Genomic DNA, 18,611 nt, shown 5'->3' with positions numbered 1-18,611 from the left:
TGGAGAAAAGTCATGTCAATTATGTTAAGTGAATCTACTACAAATTCGTGCTATCAAATCTCAACTAGGTCTTGTACTAAACAGCAACTGTTCTTTGCTTCCCCAACTAAGCTATCACACTCCCTTCAGCAGCTATTCAAGAACGTCTCCTCTCTCCCCAGCCCCACAAGAGCATCTCACATTTCTTCTCCACTCTCCTAACTTTCTGTTTAGCCCATCTGTTGGGAGCTTTACTACACACCTCAAAAACCCCTCTACCTCTTTACCTGGACTTCCTTCCTTTGCTTCAGTCTCTAAGAAAAAAATTTATTTTGCCACAGTTCCGTCCCATATTTATATTCTTGATCCCCTCCTCTTTCTTATTCTATCTATAATCTTCAATCTGTCATTCTCTACTGGCAGATTCCCTGCTATCTGCAAACATGATTGGGTTCTTTCCACTGTTAAAAGTCTTTCCTGGAACCTACCGTCTCCTGATCCCATCCTCCTCTCTCTTTCAATGCACTTGCTGTCTCCTTTTCTTTGCCATTTACTTCTTAATCCCTTGCCATCTGACTTTCAACCTGCCATTTCCTAGGAAGTATTCTCTCAAAGATCACCAGTAATCTCTTAAAGGGTAGTCCAAAGACCATTTTTCAACTCTCATCTCTTTTTCACCTCTCTGAAACTACCTATCTTTTTATATACTTTCTCTTCTCTCCTTTTTCCTGGATCCTGTCTGTCTGATAACTGCTCAATCTCTTTTGCTAAATTGACATCCATGTCCTGTGTCCTAGGAGATGTCCCTCAAGGCTCAGTCTTGTACCATCTTCCCTCTCTATGTTACCTTGATGATGTATTGGGTTCCATAGAATCTCTACATTGCTTAGTTTCACAATATATATGCATATATGTAGATAAGTATATCCTGCCCTAATCCCCATCCTGGATTTCCAACCAGCTGTTGGACATCTCCATCTCATTGCTCTAGAGAGCATTTTAAGCTCTACATAATTAAAATTTAGTTCTTAATCATCCACTCCAAAATCTTCCCCTTCTATCCCCCTACTCACAGTCTTTTCTGCTTCCTTAAATTCCCTCATAGACCCTGATCTGTGTTGTATTCCAAGAGTAGAAGGCAAGCTTCTTGAGGGCAAGAACTACATTATCTTTGAATCCCCAAAGCCAAGCACCCAGGCATTTAATAAATTCTTATTTTGGAAGGTTTTGGGGGGAAGAGGAGGTACTTGGGGTTAAGTGACTTGTACAAGGTCAGATCTGGAGTAGAGAAGACCTGAGTCCAAATCCTACCATAAATACTACCAGCTGTGTGAACCGAGGCATCTGTAGCATGAGTAGTAGACATTTCCAACTTCATGTAATGATTACAGTTTGCTGTAATTTCATTCTTGAAAACTACTGAATGGGAATATGTCACCTAAAATGAGCTATTAATATGCTAGAATCACCTTATGCAGGTATCCAAAGCCCATTGTTAAATTTCCGGTGTGAGCATTTTCATCTCATAAATAGCAAACACAACAAATTATGACATGATTTATTGTTTTGTTGATGGTGTAGATTTAAGAAAGTGATGGAAGAAATATTAATCAGTGCAGATTAAACTTAAAGGTATGTCATTGTGCGTTTGTGTGTGTATTTGGAGAGCCAGTGGTTAAACATTTATCGATACACCTCTGCCCAAAGCCTTGCAGAGAAAAGCATAAAATGAGTTATGATGAGAAGTAGGACGTTTTTGAGGGAAAAGTCCAAGATGAAGAATCAGAAATTTTCACTACTTCACCCACCTCTGCCACTTATTTGGGCAAATCACTTTCCCTCTCTGAACCTCAATTGGCTCAACTGTAAAATGGGAATAATACCACCTGCCCTACTTAATCTCACAGAGTTGTTGCAAGAATTAGATGAAATCACAGCATAAAAATGTTTTGTAAAGTGTATTTGAATCTAGTCTCCAACACTTATGTGGTTTTCCTTGGATCTTAGTTTCCTTATCTCAAAATGAGGAAAATAGTACTTCTATTTACGTTAGAGCATTGTTGTTCAGGAAATGTTTGTAAGCCTTAAAGTGTTCTATCAATCATAGCAATGGAGGGTTATAGAGGCTGAGAGTAAAGGCAGCTTGTTTGAGTTGATTGACTCAGTATTATTTTCAGATCTTCCCTCAGTTCTTAAAAGATTGGTCAGGTTTCTGAGAGTGGTTTTATAAATCACCCTCGGAATTGAATCTTTCGTGACAGGAGCTGACCTGCCTAGGGATCTGTCAGTGATGAATTTTCCTGTACAGATAATTTTGACAACTATTTTTTTCCTGGGCAGACTTTGACCTTCTGCTGAAGAAAAAATGCTCTGATATAATCCTTAACTCCACAATCCTTGTGAAATACTATACAAGAGGGATGATGGGCCATAGCCTTGATGCTTACAGCAATCTGATTCACTATGGGGGCAAATTGGTAACACAAAGTCCATGATAGGGTCACTTGGAGGTTTTTACTGAGAAGTTCAAACCATGTTTCATGGTTGAGGATGTTGAATGAAAAGGTCATAAAGAGTTGCTGAGAGAATCGAGAATATAAATAGCTCTTAAGGTTGACTACAAGGAGGGACAATTATGCCTTCCCATTATAAGTCCCAGGGAGGGAATGACTGGCACCAGAGTACAGGACAGACAGACCATGGGTCTGACCCAAGATAGCAAAATCTGGCTTTCTCATGACTCAATTCAGACAGCACAGTATTACTGAATCTGGGCAATGGACCAGAAAAGTTTACAAGGCTGCCCATTTCCACTTCCTTGAAAGTGACTTTTGAAGGGAAATTCCTGGCTCAAATCCCAAAAAGAATGGTCATTTAGGAAATTTTAAGCAACACTAACCTGGAGTCAGGTGACAGGGGTCCTAGGTCCAGCCCTGCTACTATCTATTATGTGACTATATGTATCTTGCAGTGTCTCTGGACTTATTTGTTTATAAAATGGGGATGCAGAAGGAAATAAACCTCCAAAATTTAGAATGTATAATTTCTAGAGCTCCTTCATCTCTATGATGTACCTCTTATTCATATCAGCAAATTTTTACTCCTATTAACTATAATGAATTATGGTACTCCTATGTTATTTCAAGATTTGAAATCATGAGGTGATATGAGCCCAGATGTATAACCTGAATTTCTCAAATATTATAGTAAATAATTAGACCTGGGATTATCTGACACTAGATAAAACTTGAATTCAGAAGTACAACCAAATTTATTAAAATAAAATGTGCTTTATTCAAGGTATGCTTTGCCCAGGGCCAACCAATGATGCTCTTTCAACAGTTCTCTTGCCCTGGCCAGGAGCTCTGGTCATTTGTCATGGATTCATTCCACAATAACCCACATAACATCCCACATAACCCAGAAAGAGAGACGATTATTCTAACAATCTCCTATAAATTAAAAAAAAAAAAATGAGCAGGCAAAGGAAAAACCCCACTATAGAAAGTTACTATGGGAATTGAGAAGACTGGAGTTCATCTGCAGAGAAGGATGCTGAAACAAACAAACAAAAAAAGACTCTCCTACCGCTAAAGAGTAATGTTAGGTGGTCACTTGCCTCAAAAGAATTTGTAGAAGAAGTGAAAAAAAGACTTTAAAAATCAAATGAGAGAGATCAAAGAAAAACTTTAATAAAAAAGAACAATTCAAGAAAAATGGAAAGATTATGAAAAGAACGTAAAAAAAAAAAAAAAAGTCCAGACTCTTAAGGAAGAAAAACACTTCTTGAAACCTAGAATTGGGTAAGGGGAAGTCAGTCAAGTTATGAGACCAGGAAATAATAAAACAAGATGAAAAAATCGAAGAGAATGTGAGACATCTTATAAGGAAAAGTAATGATTTAGAGAACAGATCAAGAAAAGAAAACATAAGAATATTTAGACCACCAAAAAAGGGGTCCTTTAAAGTTAAAGAGGTTAAAGAAAATTGTTTTGAAGTATTAGAGCAAAGAGGAAAATAGAAACCACCAATCACTATCTGAAAGAGATTCTGGGAGGAAAACCTACAGGAACATAATAACCATATTCTGAAATACCAAGGTCAAGAAGAAAATATTACAAGCAACAAGAAAAAACAATTCAAATACAGTGAGTCACAATTAAAATCACTCAGCAGTGGCTACACAAAGCGACTATATGTCTTGGAACACTATATATTAAAGAGCAAAAGATCTGGGTTGCAGTCAAAAATATCACACCCAGCAAATTTAAGCATGATTCTGAATGAAATAAAAAATGGACATTCAATGAATTGTCAGACTTCCAGAATTTTGTTCCAAAAAAAAAAAAAAAAAAAACCCTGGACTTACTAGAAAATTTGACATATAAGATGCAAGAGAAATATAAGGTAAACCTCAAAGACTGATTACAAGGGACTCAGTAAGGGCAAACTGGTTATGCTTTATACATGGAAATATAAACCATATGTCAAAGATTGTCATTACTAAGTAAATAATTGAAAAGAAATATTGGGCTAAAGCTGAGTATTATGTGATTCTAAAAAGCAAAAACATGTAGGAAAAGGTGAAAAAGAGTAATTTTGTTATGTGAATGAGATATGAGGGCAAGATCTGACATAGAAGAATTAGGTGGGGAGGAGAGCTAGTACTTTTGTAAACCTACTTCCTTTGAGAATAGGTTAAAAAGAAAACAATACTTGAGTGTGTTTGTGTGTGTGTGTGTATAAAAGTTCTAATTTATAAAGAAATAAGAGAAGGAGAGAATATAATTAGGGGATATAGAAGGGCATATAGATTAATGGAATGGGATAAAGTGTGTAGATGAACAAGAATGGGATAAAAAATGGGATGGGATAAGTGAATGGGAATAGGATAAGGTATGTAGATTAACAGAAATGAGATAAAGGAGGGAAAAAGTGAGAGGAAATTCTGGGAAAGGGAAATAGGTTAAGTAATAGCAGGACAAAGTAGCAGGGAGAAATAAAACAGAAGAGTCAGCAGGGATAGGAAATAAGAGATATACACAAACATAATAATAGTGATCAGTAGAATCTATTAGAAAAAAAGCAGGGGTAGTAATCGTTGATCTCAAACAAAATTAAAGCTGAAATAGATTTAATCAAAAGAGAAAAATAAATAAATTATACTCTATGTCAGCCACATTAACCAATATTGTTTTAGGCTATTTAAGATAACTATACAATATAAGTTAGAATATTGCTATGGTATGAGTTGGTGGATTTAGAAAAATATGGAAGGACTTTTGAAGAATGTTATCCACATTCAGAGAAACAGAGAACAGTATGATCTTACATAGATGCATATGAATATGTATGTGAATATGGATGGATGGATGGATACATGTGTGATTATAGATATCTTTGTATATATGTATACATATATGTATATAAAAATATATCTGTACTTAATTGTAACTGTTTGGAAGAAGTAAGAGAGGAAGGGGGGAAAAAGAATGAAGCAAAACATGCACAGTAAAAAACAAAAGAAAACCTATAAAGAAACAAGAAAACATGGACATCTCTGAACACAATGTATAGTATTTTATATAGGTTTTCTTGAACTGAAAATTTGTTTCACATATTCAATGCTCTCTTACATTCTGCTGTGCACTTGGCAATGATTTTTTTTTCCTTTTTCTACTTTGTATTTAAGTTTAAAATAAAAAATTAAAATTTAAAAAAAATAAAATCAATGAGTGATAGTTATTTTTGGATCCAATCCACTGTTACAGTCATAAGCAATATTGGACAAGCAGAGCTTTACACAAAAGAGCTAATATTTATGAGGGACACTTCCACTCTATACCTTCCCAGGCCTTGCTTAAGAGCTTTTCTTGTGATCACATTTTTCTCTACTGGAGCCAAAATTGGATTTCTTCCTCTCCTGCTATACTGTCATTACACTGTCATTCTATCAGATCATGGCTACCCTCTCATCCACTGTTTTGATGAATGTGAATAAATTGATAGTTATGGCACTGTCCATGGTGATCTCCTTATGCAACACTAGTTTGTACAGGTGATCATCAACCACCTGGATAACTGGGATTATCTCCTTTCCTCCCTGACATTTAGCACATTGGCATATAATTAATGTTTAATATATGACTGTTGATTGATTGATTGATCCTAGTCAGAAGCTGCAATAGTAACTTTCCAAATAATTATACCAAATTAATAATATCCCCCTTCAATTGGCTTGGGAAGCATATTGACAAACAATAATAATAATAACTAATGTTTATATAATATTTTAAGGTTCCTAAAGAACTTTCATTACAACAAAATTGCAAAGTACTGCTTAACAAAGTATTATTGTTTTCACTGAATGGGGGAGAACAAGGGGAGGCTCAGAAAGGTTACAGATCCTTAAATGGCAAAGCTAGAATCAGAGCCCCGGATTCTCCTGTCCCCAAGTCCAGTGACCTCTTCATTATAACACAATATTAACTTTTCTTGGGTTCTCAGGTATCATGCCTTCCCAATAGATTCCTTAATTCACTTCTTTAATAAACCAACATGCCTGAAAATATCCAGGAAATCTTTTACTTCCACCTAATCATTGGAAATCAGCAGGAACATGAATTGGAAAGACAGGTTCTCCTGCTGGGATTCTGCCCAAGAAACAACCTAATGGAACCATGAGTCATATTCAAGAACCATGTGATCAATTTTTTCCTTTATTTCAGTCACCATCAGTAGCATCAGCAATCAAAATTTTCTTCCTTCCCGATGTACTGGGAGAACATACTCCCAGGAAAGGATGACCAACCCCCCCCCAAAAAAAAATAACCCACCACCCATCAATGTTTAACTTTCATTTTCAGTTTAAAAATATCTCTGTGCTCTTGATTCCTTCCTTTGTTTATAGCTGACAATTAACAGAAAGTGCTTTGAGGTATTTGGCAGGCAGAGCAACTGGTAAAATAAAGTGATGGATGTAAATCAAAGGAATGAGGTCATTTCTGTCTTATGTACACATACACCTTCAGTACTAACAGTGATGAAGTAGGAACAGAAGATAAATGACTTGTCAGACTCAGCTCTCTATGGTCCCTATAGAGAGAGGTACCCATATCTCCAGGATTCCTTCATCATCTTCCTATCAGTGATTCCAGAGAAGAATAAAAAGTCCACTCATCTTTTGGGAGCTTAGGGTCTCTGGTTCACTGTGGGAACATAATGATGTTTCTGGGGATGGAGGAAGCATATAAAATTGTTATCCTAAAAGTTCTGTCCTTTAGGATAAATGTGTTGTTTGGCCACAACATGACACTATACTTCCATATTTTAGCAGATTTGTACCCTTAGAAAACTGGGACACTGATGCATTGTTGGTGGAGTTGTGAACGAATCCAACCATTCTGGAGAGCGATCTGGAATTATGCCCAAAAAGTTATCAAACTGTGCATACCCTTTGATCCAGCAGTGTTACTTCTGGGCTTATAACCCAAAGAAATACTAAAGAAGGGAAAGGGACCTGTATGTGCCAAAATGTTTGTGGCAGCCCTGTTTGTAGTGGCTAGAAGCTGGAAAATGAATGGATGCCCATCAATTGGAGAATGGCTGGGTAAATTGTGGTATATGAATGTTATGGAATATTATTGTTCTGTAAGAAATGACCAGCAGGATGAATACAGAGAGGCTTGGAGAGACTGACATGAACTAATGCTAAGTGAAATGAGCAGAACCAGGAGATCACTTTACACTTCGACAATGATATTGTATGAGGATGTATTCTGATGGAAGTGGATTTCTTTGACAAAGACTCAGTTTCAATTGATAAATGATGGACAGAAGCAGCTACACCCAAAGAAAGAACACTGGGAAACGAATGTGAACTATTTGCATTTTTGTTTTTCTTTCCGAGTTGTTTTTACCTTCTGAATCCAATTCTCCCTGTGCAACAAGAGAACTGTTCGGTTCTGCAAACATATATTGTATCTAGGATATACTGCAACATATCTAACATATATAGGACTGCTTGCCATCTAGGGGAGGGGGTGGAGGGAGGAAGGGGAAAAATCGGAACAGAAGCGAGTGCAAGGGATAATGTAAAAAAAAAAATTACCCTGGCATGGATTCTGTCAATATAAAGTTATTATAAATTTTTTTAAAATCCCATAAATAAAGTTTCCGAATCCATGTGGAAGACTCAACATTCATTTAAAGTTTTTCTTTCCTTTTTCCCTTCTTCATGAGAACATGGCCTAAGGTTTCAACAGAGTAGCACATCTATAAAAAGTATATTTTTTAAAAAATAAAAAGATTAAAGACCCCTGAATTTGAGGAACAAATTTCTTCCAGCTGAATTGTTTTTTAGTTAGTATCTTTGAGTTACAGTGGTTGAGATAGGACAAGTGGATCAGGGTTGAGGATAAGAGACTTCTCTGGGAAGCTGGTATTGCTGGGAAGCTTGCACAGGTGATGGACAGAGGCCACAAGACTAGCTCTTGTACCACCTATTTCAATGTTGATGGGAAAAATGCTTGGAGACACTGGACACAATGTAAAAAAGGCCTCAGTTTCCACATCTGACAAATGGCATTGGCATTAAATCCACGTTATTTGACACAAAGAATATTTTAATGCTGCTTATTTTTTTCTACATTGAGACATTGAATCTGAACACTGAGTTCAGATTCTTGACTCAGAGTTGATATTTAAAATAAAGAAGCCCACTCCCCAGTAGATATTCATTTATTAGATTACTAACTAGATAGAAAAACTGTTATTTTATGCATTCAGCCACCAATTAATTGAATAAATGTTTAACTAGTATCTTCTATTGCAAAGTATTATGCTAGTCTCTAGGAACACACAAGACAGGATCCCCAGCTTACAATCTTCAAATGTCAGTTGCCACAAGCAAATGCCACCACCAAATTAATATGTTTGGTCTCCTATAAGTTGATTATTACCACTATCAGCAATGATTTTGCTCCTCCTATAGGCTAGTCATGACTACTAAGTGCAAATAAGCATTTTTAAAAGTCCAATGCCTGCCCACAAAGCGTTTATAAATGGACTAGAGGGAACTTAGAAACAGATCTCTATTTGATGATCTCCTTTACATTTGTCCCTCAGATTAACAAGGAAATGTAGTTAACAAGCATTTATTTTTTTAATAACTTTTTATTGACAGAATCCATGCCAGGGTAATTTTTTTTTACAACATTATCCCTTGCACTCGCTTCTGTTCTGATTTTTCCCCTCCCTCCCTCCATCCCCTCCCCCAGATGGCAAGCAGTCCTTTACATGTTGAATATGTTGCAGTATATCCTAGATACAGTATATGTGTGCAGAACTGAAAAGTTCTCTTGTTGCACAGGGAGAATTGGATTCAGAAGGTAAAAATAATCCGGGAAGAAAAACAAAAATGCAAGCAGTTTATACTCATTTCCCAGTGTTCTTTCTCTGGGCGTAGCTGATTCTGTCCATCCTTGATCAAATGAAACTGAGTTAGATCTTCTCTTTGTCGAAGATATCCACTACCATCAGAATACATCCTCATACAGTATCATTGTTGAGGTATATAATGATCTCCTGGTTCTGCTCATTTCACTCAGCCTCAATTCATTTAAGTCCCTTCAAGCCTCTCTGAAACCATCTTATTAGTCATTCCTTACAGAACAATAATATTCCATAACATTCATATACCACAATTTACTCAACCATTCGCCAATTGATGGGCATCCATTCATTTTCCAGCTTTAACAAGCATTTATTAAGCACCACTGTGCCAGGGACTATCCTAGACCCTGGGCATATAAATATAAACAAATAAAAAAGACAGTTCCTGTCCTCAAGGAGCTTACATTCTCTTTAGTGAAAACAATACACAGAAAGGAGCTGAAAAGTAGGAAAAGAGGAAGGAGAAAGAGTCTTGTATGTGAGATCATGTGAAATCCAGAAAGTCTGAAAGAGATCCTGGAAGGAAATGAAGGTTGCACTAGCTTCCCCTGAATGGAATTACTAACTAGAAAGGAAAACAGAATGGTAGAATTTACTAACTGGAAAGGGAAACAGAATAGTAGAATTTACTAACTAGAAAGGGAAACAGAATGGTAGTATTTACTAACTAGAAAGGAAACAATGGTAGAATTTACTAACTAGAAAGGGAAACACAATAGTAGAATTTACTAACTGGAAAGGGAAACAATGGTAGAATTTACTAACTGGAAAGAGAAACAATGGTGAATTTACTAACTGGAAAAGGAAATAATGGTAGAATTTACTAACTGGAAAGGGAAACAGAATGGTAGTATTTACTAACTGGAAAGGGAAACAATGGTAGAATATACTAACTAGAAGGGGAAACAATGGTAGAATTTACTAACTGGAAAGGGAAATGAAATGGGAGAAGGATGTTCCAAGGTGAGGAGATTCCAAGTTCTGAGGGAATAACCAGAAAGAAACAGCAACTGAGGCAAAATGGCAGCAATGTAAAAGTTGTGCTATTACTATGTTAATTTTTTTTAAAAAACAAAAGAAATAGTGAAAGTTGATCACCATTCTGTACCTCACTCCCACTACTGGCCCCCTCTCTCATAATATTATGAGTTCAGGATGGAATGTCAAACTTAACTTTAACTTCTGTGGGACAACCAGCCGTAACTTAGTTGGAACAGACTTTTTCTATTTGATTGAGTGTTCTAATTTACTATGCACTTCCTGAGGCCCTTAGGTTAAAAAAACATGATCTAATGCAGGGAATGCCAGTAGAAAACATTCTTTACTTCCATTAGCACGAGGCCAATTGAATCTGCCCAGAAGACCCTTAAACAGTGTAAATTAGCCTGAAAGTTGAAAAATTCTCAATACTGTCTGTTTTTTCCTGTATCCGAAGTATGATATAGTGGGAAGGCTAAGATTAAGGGACTTCCGTCTTCTGAAATTAGTTGTCATGCCATCTGGGGAACGTCCAGGCATGAATGGGAACTAAGAAAAAGTAGTAAAGTAGAATGGCCTCTATTTTTATTTATTTAGAAATTATTTATGAAGGAAGGGAGATTCTAATGGGGAGGGAGGGCGGGGATCTCCTTTAGGACCGCTTCAAACCACACTATCCCAGGATTTAAGCCTGAAAGGGATCATTTAGTCCAGCTCCTACATTTTACATTTAACAAAAATAAGTCCCAGAACAGATTAAATGACTTTCCCCCCAAATCACAGAGAGAGTAGAGCTAAGATTTAAGCTTGGTTACCCCGATTGCAGATCCAATCAATTTTCTATGACATCATGTCAACAAGTAGGTATTGCTGGCCAACTGTGTATTCAACAATCTCCCAGGGCTAATAGAATGCAAGAATCTCGCTGGAAAATAGGAAAAGTGAAGGCTTCATGGGGGAGATGAGCCTTGAACGGGACCTTGGATTGTATGCCGACCCATCCCCCACTTTCTCTCAGTGGAACTCAGATCCTGAGATCTGCTAGTTGAATTTTCATTGATACAGCCCAGAATCACCCTCCTTCCTATCCATTTCCAAACCATGCTGCCTACATTCTGACTAATCTCTTCATTATTCTCTCACCAAAATCAGGAGAGTGCCTCGGAGACCCAGGACTCTGGTAAATCTTTGCTTTTCCCTGGAATTAGACATCCACCTTACTTTCCAACCATTTCCAAACCATGCTGCTGCTGCTGTGTGTTTGTGTGCTTGTTCCCCTTATTTTCTATGTTGGCTTCCCCCACTGGAGTGTAACTCCATGAGGACAGAGGATCTCTTGCTTCTATTTGAATTCCTAGTACTTAGCACAATCTGCATAAATGGTTTATCTTTTATGTAAAAGATTTTACATACATTATCCCCTCTGATCCCTGAAATAACTCTGTGGTGTAGAAGCTATTATTCCCACCCCATTCTCATTTTGCAAATGGGGCTTAAAGCAGTTGAGTGACTTAGCTATTGAGTGTCCAAGTTGGGATTCAAATTTAGATTTTCCTCATTGCTACCTCTCACCTAGGTAATGTGTGGCTGGGTTCAAACTTGCCTTGAAAGAAAGGCAGAAGAAGATGGACTTGATGGAGTAAGCAAGAGGACGATTTTGAATATTTTTAGTAAACCTTTTAAATTTTTAGTAAATTTTCAGTAAACCTCTACCTAAATGGCAGCATCATTGCTACAGACTGGAAAGGGGAAGGGGATAGACCCAAGAAGACCAGATAGGAGACGAGTGGGTTCTACCTGAAGTCAATAATTTCGGGATCTTGGCAGAGGATTTAGGCAGTGCTCATTTAAGTCAAAATGGACCTTTTAAAGGTTTCTTCCAGCTTGATATTTTAGGATACTACAAAGTCAGGCTCTTGATGCTAGCTGGCTGGCTAAGGCTTCCTCTAGCAACCCTGCCCAGGAAAGTTTGTTTTAGCCTCAAGCCTGGATTGCTATAACTTCAGAGAAGACTCTCTGGCTCTCTCATAAGTGATATCTTTGCAGAAGTCTATGTTCTTTGGCATAGGCTTGGGGGAAAGGAGCAACCAAGAACTATCACTTCCCCCACCTTTTTCATCTTCAGGATCTTTATCTGATATCCCAACTGCCCAGATATAGATATAGATATAATTGGAGCCCACATTGATCTGTCCCTTCTATGAACTCCTAAAACACAAATTGACTCTCTATCCCATTCATTATAATGAATAATAGAAGGGCTATATATTAGGACATTGCTCTATTTAGGGATTCTTCCTTCCCAGCTGGAAATCTCTCACTTAATACACATTTATTTACTTTTTAAATAGTAAATATTAGTAAATAGTTATAGGTAACCTATAACTATTTCTACATCACTGATAGGGAGAAAAAGGCAAAATATATATTAATATGCATATAAATAATGAACTTGGAAGAAAATTGAAGAGATAGAAACATCAGCATCCAGCAATCACAAACTAAATCTTAAAGACTGGTCTATCTTTGTCTTTGCTGTTATCAGGAACGAGATTTTATTTTCATTTGATTCTCATAATACCTTCTCCCTGTATACTGTGAATTCTATAGGGCATCATACCCCTCCATCATAGACTCTGCACCACATCTCCTCCATGGCAGTGGCAATTGCCTTTGGCGAGCATAACTCTCCCTGTTTTATGCCTCATTTAATATTTATAACCAAAGTGTCAAACAAACATCCCTACTGTTACATCTTCCAAGGAATGCTCCAGATGCTCCTGTTTGAATGATGGGCATCAGGCATTGTAATAAAGCAGAACCTCTTGGATTCAATCCATGAGCCCTGTGGGGTTCGCTTCCTGTATGTGGTCTGAAGAGTGTCTTGCATTGTCCTACTTGCTCCATCTCCCTTCAATCCATCAAGCTGGCTGCTTTTTCTTTCTGAGGCAGGCTGCATGTACTTCAGTAATAATAGCCCACTTTGGGCTAGGGCCACGCTTCTGCAAGTCTATGAAAAGACCAACCAATCAATTAATATATATATACATTTTGTCCACCAGATGGTACTACACTCAAGCCATCAGTAAACTAGTTTCACCAGAGGGAATCCGGTGACCCAGGGAGGATTTCCCTAAAAACTGCAATATTGTGACTGCCCAACAAAGAATATTTTCCTACAAATTCTTAGATTATTCCCTTTCCTTTTCCCAAACTCTCATGATTCTTTGACATTGTCAACCTCGGCCCTTATTCAATATTGATCTCAGGATATGAAAAAGAAAACAGACTATTACTCTAAATTATGAGAATTTTGGAGAGATCTCCATTGATTCATTCCCACCCTGCACCTGATTTGGTTTCAGGGGATTGATGAACTTGAATGGAGAAAAATTTCATCTTTATTTTTACTAATCTTTAACTGAAATTTAGTGTTTTCTTCCACTATTTAAAAACATTCTGAGAAGAGGGTTATAAACACCAGCCTGCCAAAGGAGTCCATGTCACATATACAAAAGATTAAGAACCCCTGCTTTGTATTTATATTGAGGAGGCAATTCATATGCTGGCCACCTGGCTTACATGGTAAAGTAGAATTTCCAAGCATCTGTCAAGCACACTCCTCTTATGAACGCTTTGTCCAAAAGTCCTTCCAGACCTCCTCCCAGCCTCAACCTTCAATTTGGAAAAGATTAAAGGAACTCACTGTATTTTTTAGAATGCTCCAGGATCATTTCTGCAAACAACAGAGAAATAAGGAAGCATTATGGGATGGGACTGATTTCCAGATCAGTCTCACCAGAGGCAGCTGCTGGTCCAATCCTCCTGGATCTCCGTCATTGCCTCTGCTTGCTGGTCTGCCTTACATGTGTTGGTCTTGTCTACGTCTTGGGCCCTCGGACTCTCCATCAGAAGGATGTGCTGTCCCTTTGCTGCCTCAGTTCAGGCTCAGTGACAATGGCAGTAGCAAGTGGGCATTGCGTTATCGACAATTCTTCATCTTGTCTCTGCTCCCAGAAGCTTGGAAAGAGTGAATGGAAAACCCCACAACTTCTTGCAAGAACAGAGGAAAAGGAAATTTATGGTCTGTATTCTCTCAAATTCTCTCAAAAAAAAAAAAAAAGGATTCAGCATTGTGAAGGGCTTTAAGCTTGGTCAGACATCCAAAACACCAAGGTCTCCCACTGCCCCCTGGACCATAGCTTGGTCAGACATCCAAAACACCAAGGTCTCCCACTGCCCCCTGGACCATAGCTTGGTCAGACATCCAAAACACCAAGGTCTCCCACTGCCCCCTGGACCATAGCTTGGTCAGACATCCAAAACACCGAGGTCTCCCACTGCCCCCTGGACCATAGCTTGGTCAGACATCCAAAACACCGAGGTCTCCCACTGCCCCCTGGACCATAGCTTGGTCAGACATCCAAAACACCAAGGTCTCCCATCGCCCCCTGGACCATCTTCAATAATCTTCTACGGGACAGTCGCTGCCTTCTATTGGACAGTGAGTGAGGCTGATGACTTTGTGCAATTTCCCTCTCTTAAATGCAATTCATCAGCAAGTCAAGACATCAGCCATAATGTCATTGGATTTCTTTAAAAAAATGAAGGACGACCAAAAAACGCAAAACAAAACAAAAGGAAAAAAAATGAAGGACGACCAACCAAATCTCTCTCTCTGCTCCTTGTCAGGACCTCTGAATAGTCCTGCCCTGGAATGAAATGACATTTTAGAAATATCTGGTACACCCTTTAAGGAGGGCACCGAGAATACACCTCATGATTTTCCATTCAGCAGCTCCCCTGGTCTCCAGAAAGGCATCCTTCTTCAAAATGAAATGAATTCTGTTAACTCAGACCTCTTCAAACCATTTCCCACTCGGGTTGCAGGACTATATATATCCCTGAGCCCAGTTCCCTTCTCACTCCCTTTTTAGTTTCTTTTGAAGTGCTGTTCTCTCCCATTAGATTGGGAGCTCTTTGGGAGCAAGAACTGTCTTGTGCTTTTTATGTGTGTGTGGGTCCCCAGTCCTTAGCCCTGCACTGTATAAGCACTTGTCTGTTTCTTGACTTTACTTTATAAGAGACTTAAAGACAGATCGGGTTTGACATTTCTTTTGTGTTTTCGGGCACATAGTAGGCACACACCATAGTGCATTATATATATATATATATATATATATATATATATATATATATATATATAATTTGTTAAATCAAGCCCCTCACTCTTCCCTTGTTTTAAGAACAGAATAATACAAATTGTTTAAACCCTTGACAGGAGGGAAAAGGTCTGAATACCTTTTACTAAGTCCCTTAGTTTTCCCTTATTGTTTTTCAGAACACACCCAGGTGATTTGGGACTTGAAGACTGGGATGTTCTGTTCAGGATAGAGTTCATTTGTCTAACCTACAATCCCAAACTTACCAGTCGGGAACTCTGTGATTGAAAGTCCACTTCCCTACCTAATCAGTGGCTTTCTCCACCATGGCAAAACAAAAGGGGCTCCCAAGTCCTGTTCGCTACTCCTAATATAGATTATAAACATCTTTTTTAAGAAAAAAATCTTTTTAAAAATTAATTTCTCTGATCAAATCAGAAATATATAATCTCAAAAAGCAAAGGAAATTTATTTTAAATAGGTAAACAACTAATAAAGAGCTAAATAAAAAGTAAAAGCTGCTCTTACTACTTTGTCTCCAGAAACTACCATTTCCTAAGCCTCCAGGCACGAAGGCTTCAGGTCAATTCTTCTCTGCTCTTTACGTTTAAGAACAGTACTGCAGGCTATAGATTTTAGAATCAGATTTAGGGAGCTAAAAGGAATGAACAGGAAATATTTGTTTAGGCGGGAGAGAGGAAAAAGGGAATTAGAAGGGAGGAAAGATGAAGCCTCAGGATCTAGAGGGCATTTCTTATTACAACATAAAGGCTCAAACCTCTATCTCTTGCTACTGTATTGATCAGAAGTGTTAGCAACTGCACTCTTTATTTTCCCTAGAGGAGAAATCCTTCAGCTCCTATCATTAATATGAACTAGACAAAACTCCCTCCCTTCCTCCCTCCTCTCTCTCTCTCTTTCTCCTTTCCTCCCTCCTTCTCCCCCTCCCTCTCCCTTTTTCTCTCCTTTCCTCCCTCTTTCTCTCCTTTCCTTTCTCCTTCTCTCTCTCTCTCTCTCTCTCTCTCTCTCTCTCTCTCTCTCTCTCTCTCTCTCTCTCCCCCCCTCCTCCTCCTCCTCCTTCTTCTTCTTCTTTTCCTCCTCCTCTTTCTCCTTCTTCTTTTTTCTCCTCCTTCTTCTTTTTTCTCCTCCTTCTTCTTTTTTCTCCTCCTCCTCGTCCTCGTCCTCATCCTCGTCCTCGTCCTCGTCTCGTCCTCGTCCTCCTCTTCCTCCTCCTCCTCTCCTCCTCCTCCTCCCCTTCTTCTTCTTCTTCTTCTTCTTCTTCTTCTTCTTCTTCTTCTTCTTCTTCTTCTTTTCCTCCTTCTCCTCCCCCTCCTCCTCCTCCTTCTTCTTCTTCTTTTCCTCCTTCTCCTCCCCCTCCTCCTCCTCCTTCTTCTTCTTCATCTTCTGCTGGTGCTGCTGTTGCTGCTGCTTCTCCTTCTCCTTTTCCTTCTTCTTCTTTTTGTTCTTCTTTTCTCTCCTTTCTCTCTTTCTCTTTTTTCATTTCCTCTCTTCTCTATCTCATCTCTCTCTCTCCCATTTTCATCTTTACCTTTCACCTAGTAGCATTCTCAAAAGAGTTACTAGACCCACTGAAAACTTTAGTAATGCAGTCTCTCATATCTCTGCATCCTGCTGATTCTAACATACACTTCTGGAGGATATAGTGGCCAAAAAGACTAAGTAGCCTTTCTATAAGAACATGTGAACAAAGACCCTATCTCTAACCACTTAGGTCTCTGAATAATTTGACACATCACCCTCAAAACTTTCTGTTTCCAAACCACACAGTTTTTTGCCACTCCCACCTCCATGAACTTTGCCATACTCCTCATCCCCTTCCTCCTAGACTTTGTCATGGGACCCTGGACTGATAGGTGAACTTCTCTATTTTAAAATTAAGGCCTAAAACTGGGCCTCTATAGTACTCGGCAGGATTTTCCGGGCCATGCTACCCATGAACCTACCCTGTAACGCATCCCCCTCCAAATTCATTTTACATATTGTCTTTCCTCATTAGAATGTAAACTCTTCGAGGGCAGGGACTGTCTTGTTTGCTTGTATCTATATTTCCAGCACTTAGTATAATACTTGACTTATTCAAACACCTTTTCATTCATTTAAAGTTCTTAAAAAGTGAACTCCTGAAGGCAGGAGGACCTGAGTTCAAATCTAGTCTCAGACACTTAACACTTCCTAGTTAAGTGACCCTGGGCAAGTCACTTAACCCCAATTGCATCATCAACAACCACAACAAAAAAGTGAATTCTTTCCTTGAACAAACTTGCATAAATGGGTTGTTTTTATTTTTAACCAGGTCTGAGAAAAATATAGGCTGATTTTGACACACAATTAAAAGAATAGTTAAAGAGCCAGACCTTTTCCTAAGAATCAAACTGCATTAAGAAAGCCCTCTCCCCTAAGGGGCCAAAGCTTCTTTCTACATAGATCAGGAAACTTTAGCTGTAGAATTTATTGCAATGGCAAATGGATTGGAACAGAAGATATGGACTGACGGTGATACAAATTTCTAAGGAACTGGTAGAAGAACACCCTAGTATAAATAAAAAAGGAGCAGCATATACAAATCTTTGCAAAATATGACAGCTTTAAAAGTCAATCCAAATAAACACTGAACAAATAGACTTCATAATAATAATAGTAATGACTACTGACTGACTGACTGGAAGACTTTTTCCCCAAAAGCTTTGGTCCGTACTTCTAACAGTCTTTTGGCATTGGCTCCAAATCCTGATTCAGTTTTCTAGATAAATAAATCCTCCCAAGGCCTGATCTTCAACTCCTCACTCAAGTAAACCTCCCTTTGACGTCAATGGGAGATTTGCCAAAGCAAGGGCTTCAGAACTTCATCCTTAGCAAGTATTTGATCAGGTGTGGACAGCCCAGTTGCATGTGTCTCCAGAAGAAAATCAAGGCATCATCAACAGATCTAAGTTTCCCTCATGAAGGATTCAATTGCAACAGCTAGGAATAACTACAAAGTATGAGTAAGAGGGAGATTTCTAATTTCTCTTTGGAAAG

This window comes from Antechinus flavipes, chromosome 5 (assembly GCF_016432865.1).
Source record: "Antechinus flavipes isolate AdamAnt ecotype Samford, QLD, Australia chromosome 5, AdamAnt_v2, whole genome shotgun sequence".
NCBI lineage: Eukaryota > Metazoa > Chordata > Mammalia > Dasyuromorphia > Dasyuridae > Antechinus > Antechinus flavipes.
The sequence above is the reverse complement of the archived record's forward strand: the minus strand, read 5'-3'. Positions refer to the sequence as shown.